Source organism: Myotis brandtii, unplaced genomic scaffold (genome assembly GCF_000412655.1).
Source record: "Myotis brandtii unplaced genomic scaffold, ASM41265v1 scaffold1145, whole genome shotgun sequence".
NCBI lineage: Eukaryota > Metazoa > Chordata > Mammalia > Chiroptera > Vespertilionidae > Myotis > Myotis brandtii.
In genome coordinates this window covers 685,227-691,612 of record NW_005353947.1, presented here as the reverse complement: position 1 = coordinate 691,612, position 6,386 = coordinate 685,227, and the positions used below count along the sequence as shown (strand labels likewise).

At 39.7% G+C, this 6,386-nt stretch overlaps 1 pseudogene; it reads left to right on the top strand.

Annotated features, from left to right (window-relative positions):
* The first annotated feature begins 1,515 nt into the window (after nt 1-1,515).
* The window catches only part of LOC106727957, a 19,209-nt pseudogene continuing 14,338 nt past the window's right edge, over nt 1,516-6,386 (top strand).

The window sequence follows — 6,386 nt, the reverse complement described above, 5'->3', positions numbered from 1 at the left end:
CTCTCCAACATTAAAACATGTTGCTTTCTACTCTTTAAGCCAACATGTTTAACCTGAATTTGTGAACATGAATCTGTCTGAGATGTTGTATGGCGTAATTTTGTACTGGATACATGGATAATCCAGATCATCTATATAAGGTTGATGTGATTATATGAATTGTTATTTAAAAGTCCCCATAGAATCACAGATTTATAAATTATGGCTACTGAAAAACATTACTTTTTTATGTTCTTTCTAATTGCCAGATGATCTCTCAAAGTAACAACTGATGATTTGAGGATATTATCCCTAGCATTATGTGTGCACCACCAGCATGGCCAAGAGTGAACCTGAGGAGGGGTGGTGAAGGATTGAAGAAAAGACAGACAAGAGAATATAGCTGGGGCTCTGTGGATCTCAATACAGCTGGGGCTCGGTGGATCTCCTGTGCCTGGATGAGGACACAAAAGACCCAGCCTGCAAGCCAATGCTTTAGTTTATAGTCTGATTAAAACAAGGGTAGATTAACATGTATACAAATGTTCTTGTTTTGGCAACACTTGCTGCACCTCCCACAGCTCATTAGCTACTTAGGAAGGAATTGGGGGTGGGGGGGTTACAAGGTCAGGCTTAATTATGCTAGGAGAGCTCTGCCCTCCAGGCTGGGACTTGCTTGTGGCCCTGCCACAGGTCAGCCCGAGGCTTGACCCTAGAGCTGCTCCCTACATTATGGTTGGAGACTCAGCCTGAAAAGAATCTTAGAAACATATTCCACTAACCCATATCTTGCCCCAAAGCTATCCAAATCTCCTTTAGGGTATCATGAAAATATGGTTAAGGTTATCAAATATGGAAATTCATAATATATTTTAATGATAATAGACATACTACTGTTTTCCAGTAGTATGTCTATTCTTGACATTTTTGACTTATGCACATTTGCTCATTATGGGGCATCTTCACATATCCAACCCCAAATACCTTCCATATGAATGTAAGATAAAGAATTTAAAAGAAATATATTTCTATATATTTACTGTATTCCTTTCTTTAGGATCTTTTTAACCAGATGAAACAATTAATTTTTCTTGTACCCATGAACATCTTTTTAAATAATATAAAGTCATATATTTCTAATCCCCAAAGTAAACATAGGATTTGGACAATAGTGAATAAAACTATAGAATTTGATCAATTTTTTTTTGGACATCACATTCCAAATTATTGCTTTACCCTTTGAAAAGTCAATTATTAAGCTTCTCCATGAAGGAAATATAAGTCTCTGAGACTAAAAGGAATTATTGAATTCTTAAGGTAAAATCAGTTTAACATCTAAGCACTGAATAACTTTAGTCCACTTTCATGTCATTTGTGCCATCTTTATATCTCCACTTGCCACTATGATATGTGACAAAAGATGCAAGAGATTTCATAGCTATAAATTACAGTAAAGAAAAAGTATTAATTTAAAACACATCAGCCTTGGCTGGTATTGCCCAGTGGTTACAGTGCCGGCCTGTGGCTCTAAGAGTCATGTGTTCAATTCCTGATGAAGGCCATGTACCTGAGCTTCAGGTTTGATCCCCCGCCCCAGTTGGGGCGCATGCAGGGGGCAACGAATCCAGGTGTCCCTCTTACTTCGATATTTCTCTATCTCCCTCTCTACCTCTCCTGCTCCCTCCCTCCCTTCCGTTTTCTCTAAAAAGCAACAGAAAAAATATCCTCCAGTGAGGATTAATCAAAGATAAATAAATAATAAAATGCATTATACTTTGGTCTTGAAATACAAAAAACCCAATTAGATTTATACAAAAATAATATTTTAAGTTGGTGCATAGTTTTTTTGGTGGTGTGAATTACAAGGCAATGCCTACTTCCATTCTTATAATTTGATAAGAACTTATTTTTTTAAATTTATTAATGTCAAACCTTTTCATTTGACTTTCATATATTTCTTATGTTTTAGGCATGGTGACCCCTCAGGGTAAATTTGAAGAAAATCTAATTAACCTGGATTTACAGTGGCAATATCTTTATACAAATAGAAGAGCTAATAAAAATATATAGGTTGACTAAATTTCCTGTTGTGTACTCTTCAAAATGCACCAAACTGAAAATTGATAATCTAACATATTGTCAACCTGAGTAGAAAAATAAATCTTGATTATATCATGTTGACGTGCAAAGAACTGGGTGTATCACATGAGGGATGAAATCAGTCTGCATGGCTACTGAAAACGAGGTCTATAATTAGCAGTGGCCCATGAAATATTTGGTTTTTCTTTACTTGAGCTGAACTAGCTAGACATATCCTCTTAAAAACTGTTTCAAACCACTGGCTCAATCTGCTTCAAATAACCTGTTTCAACTTTAGATAACAGAATGAGTTTTATAGCTCAAAATGTCATACTCTGTATCTCAGTATATTTAGAGGTTAAAACAATTCGTGATCCATGATTTACTTTTAAAATTCTCTCTGTACCCTAAGTATAAATGGTCTGAATTCACCAATAAAGAGGCACAGAGAAGCAGAGTAGATTAAAAACAAAAAAAAAACAAAAACAACAACAACCATATGCTGCCTACAAGAGATACATCTAAGCTGCAAAGACAAAGGTAGATTCAAAGTAAAAGGATGGAAAATGATTCTCTAAGCAAATAATATCCACAGAAAAGCAGGTGTAACCATACCAAAATAGATTTCAAGATAACAAAGATAACAAGAGACAAAGATGGACACTTTATAATGATAAAAGGGACACTAAATCAAGAAAACAATACTTCTTAATATATATACACCCAAGCAGGGAACACCAAAATAACTATATATATAAAAGCCTAAGTGACCAGCCAACCGGCCGACTGGCAGTTATGATGTGTACTGACGACCAGGGGGCAGACACTCAATGCAGGAGCTGCTAAGCTGCGGTGACTTGGCAGCTGTGGTTCTCGGGTGACGCACCTGGAACCAGAGAGGAGGAAGCCCGATTCCAGGGTGCATCACCAGAGAACCACCCTCTCGCAACCCAGGACCCCTCAGGGGGTGTCAGAGAGCTGGTTTCGGCCCAATCCCTGAAGGTCAGGCAGGTCAGGCGAAGGGACCCATCAATGCACAAATCCGTTCCCTAGGCCTCTAGCCCATTGGCTCCCCACTTCGGGTCTGACTCCCCACCGGGGCTCTAGCTCGTTGCAGAAGTCATGGGTCTGGCCCTTACACAAACTTTTTGACTCCATTAGCTAAATGATGAAAAGTTCAGGACCTACTGGCTGCAGCCCCAATGTCTGGTGCCCACGTTGGCCCATCAGCTTAATATCAATTTCCAGTGGAGGCAGCGAATTTTCCTGCTACCACTGTCAGCTGGGAAACTGGCTGTGGCTTCCCTCCTTCTTGGCGAACAGTAACACCAGCAGGCAACCTCCAGGGAGGGAAGGAGGCGAAGGAGCAACTCAGGTGGGAAGAAGGAGGTTCCCACCACCACAGGACTCTGCCTGGGTGGAAAGACCGGGGCGGGAGCCTGACATCGAACAGGGTCCTACCCTAGGCCAACTAGATTCCAGGATAAGTAAATCCTGTTTGCTAAATAATTGCATTTTGCAGCTAAATGCCCACAAGTCATCAGTTACTGCCAAACTTAGGGTAAAGTGCGATGAAAGAAGTGAGACGGATACAGAGAGAAAGTGACATAATATTTGGAGAAGAGAGGAGGGAGCACGATTCCAGGGTACATCACCTGAGAACTGCCTTCTCATAATCGGGGACCCCTTGGGGGATGTCAGAGAGCTGGTTTTGGTCCAATCCCCACAGGCCAGGCTAAGGGACCCCACCGATGCATGAATCCGTGCACCAGGCCTCTAGTATAAAATAACTACTCACAAAACTAAAGGGAGAAACTGTCAATACTCCATTGACCGTCCAGACAGATCAACCAAATGAAAAATCAATAAAGAAATATCAGCCTTAAATGAAACACTAGACCAAATGGACATAATTGACATTTACAGAACATCAGATTATACATTCTTCCCCAGTGCACATGGAACATTCTCAAGGATAGACCATGTTGGGTCACAAATCTAGCATCAACAAATTCAAGAAGAGTGAAATTATACCAAACAATTCTCTGACCACGATGCCTTAAAATTAAAAATCAACCGCAGAAAGGAAGTAAAGAAACCCACAAATACCTGGAGATTAAAGAACATACTACTAAAAAAATGACTGAGTCAAAGAAGTAATAAAAGATGAAATCAAAAGATATATAAAGAAAAATTAGAATGACAATACAACACATCAAAACCTCTGAGATGCAGTGAAAGCAGTAATAATAGGGAAGTTTATATCATTACAGGCGTATCTCAAGAAACAAGAGAAAATCCAAGTAAACAACCTAACATCACATCTTAAAGAACTATAAAAGGAATAACAAAAGCAACCCAAAGTCAGCAGAAGAAAGGAAACAATAAAAATTAGAGCAGAATCGAATGAAATAGAAAACAAAAAGACAATATAAAAAATTAATAAAACAAAGAGCTGGTTCTTTGAAAAGATTAATAAAATTGGCAAACCCCTGGCTAGACTCACTAAGGAAAAAAGGAAAAAGACCCATATAAACATGATCAGAAATGAGAGAAGAAAAATCACCCCAGACAACATAGATATAAAAAGGATCATACTAGAATTTTATAAAAGACCATATGCCACCAAATTCAATAACCTAGAAGAAACGGATGCGTTCTTAGAAATATATAACCTTCTTAGACTAGATCATGAAGAATTGGAAAATTTCAATAGACCAATCAGCAGTGAGGAAATTGAAACAACCATCAAAAACCTCCCAAAAGCCCTAGCTGGTTTGGCTCAGTGGATAGAACTTCGGCCTGTGGACTGAAGGGTCCTGGGTTTCATTCTGGTCAAGGGCACATGCCGGAGTTCTGGGCTTAATCTCCTGTAGGGGGCGTGCAGGAGGCAGTCAATGGTTCTCTCTCATCATTGATGTTTCAATCTCTCTCCCCCTCTCCCTTCCTCTCTGAATTCAATAAAAGTATATTTAAAAAAACACACACACACACAAAAGAAACAAAAACCTCCCCAAAAATAAAAGTCCAGCACCCGATGGTTTCACCAGTGAATTCTAGCAAACGTTCAAAGAAGATTTAAAACCTATCCTTCTCTGCCCAGGCAGCATGGCTCAGTGCTTGAGCATCGACCTATGAACCAGGACATCATGGTTCAATTCCTGGTCGGTACCCCTGAGGTGTGCAGGGGGCAGCTAATCAATGATTATCTCTCATCATTGAGGGTTCTCTCTCTCTCTTCCTTCCTCTCTGAAATCAATAAAAATATATTTTGGGGAAAAAAACAAACAAACAAAAAAACCTACCCTCAAACTCTTCCAAAAAATTAAAGAAGAGGAAATAATTCCTAACATAGTCTATGAGGCCAATATAGTTCTTATACCAAATTCTGGAAAAAATAACACACAAAAAAAGAAAACTAAAGACCAATATCTCTGATGAATACAGATGCAAAAATCTTAAATAAAATACTAGTAAACTGAATACAACAGTAAATCAAAAAATATTACATCATGATCAAGTGGGGTTTATTTCAGGGGCACAAGGATGGTTCAACATAGACAAATTAATCAATGTAATACACCACATTAATAAAAGAAAGGATAAAAATCATATAATCTTATCAATACTAGTAGATGCAGAAAAGCATTTGATAAGATACAACATAGATTTATGATAAAAATGCTCAATAAAATAGGAATAGAAAGGCCCTAACCGGTTTGGCTCAGTGGATAGACCGTCAGCCTGCGGACTCAAGGGTCCCAGGTTAGATTCCGGTCAAGGGCATGTACCTTGGTTGTGGGCACATCCCCAGTAGGGAGTGTGCAGGAGATAGCTGATCGATGTTTCTCTCTCATCAATGTTTCTAACTCTCTATCCCTCTCCCTTCCGCTCTGTAAAAAATCAATAAAATATATTTTTAAAAAATAGGAATAGAAGGAAAGTACTTCAATATGATAAAGGCCATCCTAATATATAAAAACCCAGGGTCCATAACATCCAAAATGACCAAAGGCTCGACCAACTGCAAGTCAGTCCTGCAGTCAGTTCTGCATTGCCGTGGCGACCCAGCACTGACTGCCGAGGGGGCTGCAGATCAGGCCTGGAGAGAGGCTTGCAGAGAGAAGCAGGGTCTGATCCGTAGCCTCTGTGGCAGCCGTTGATCAGTCCTTGCCTCTTTCTTTCTTTCCCGTCCTGGCCAGCAGCCACGCCTCTCTTTCTCTCTGGGCCTCCACGGGGGCTGCTGATCAGACCCACCTCTCTGATCAGGCCTGGAGATAGGCCCGGAGATGCTGACTGGCATAGAAACTGACCAATCAGAACCAAAT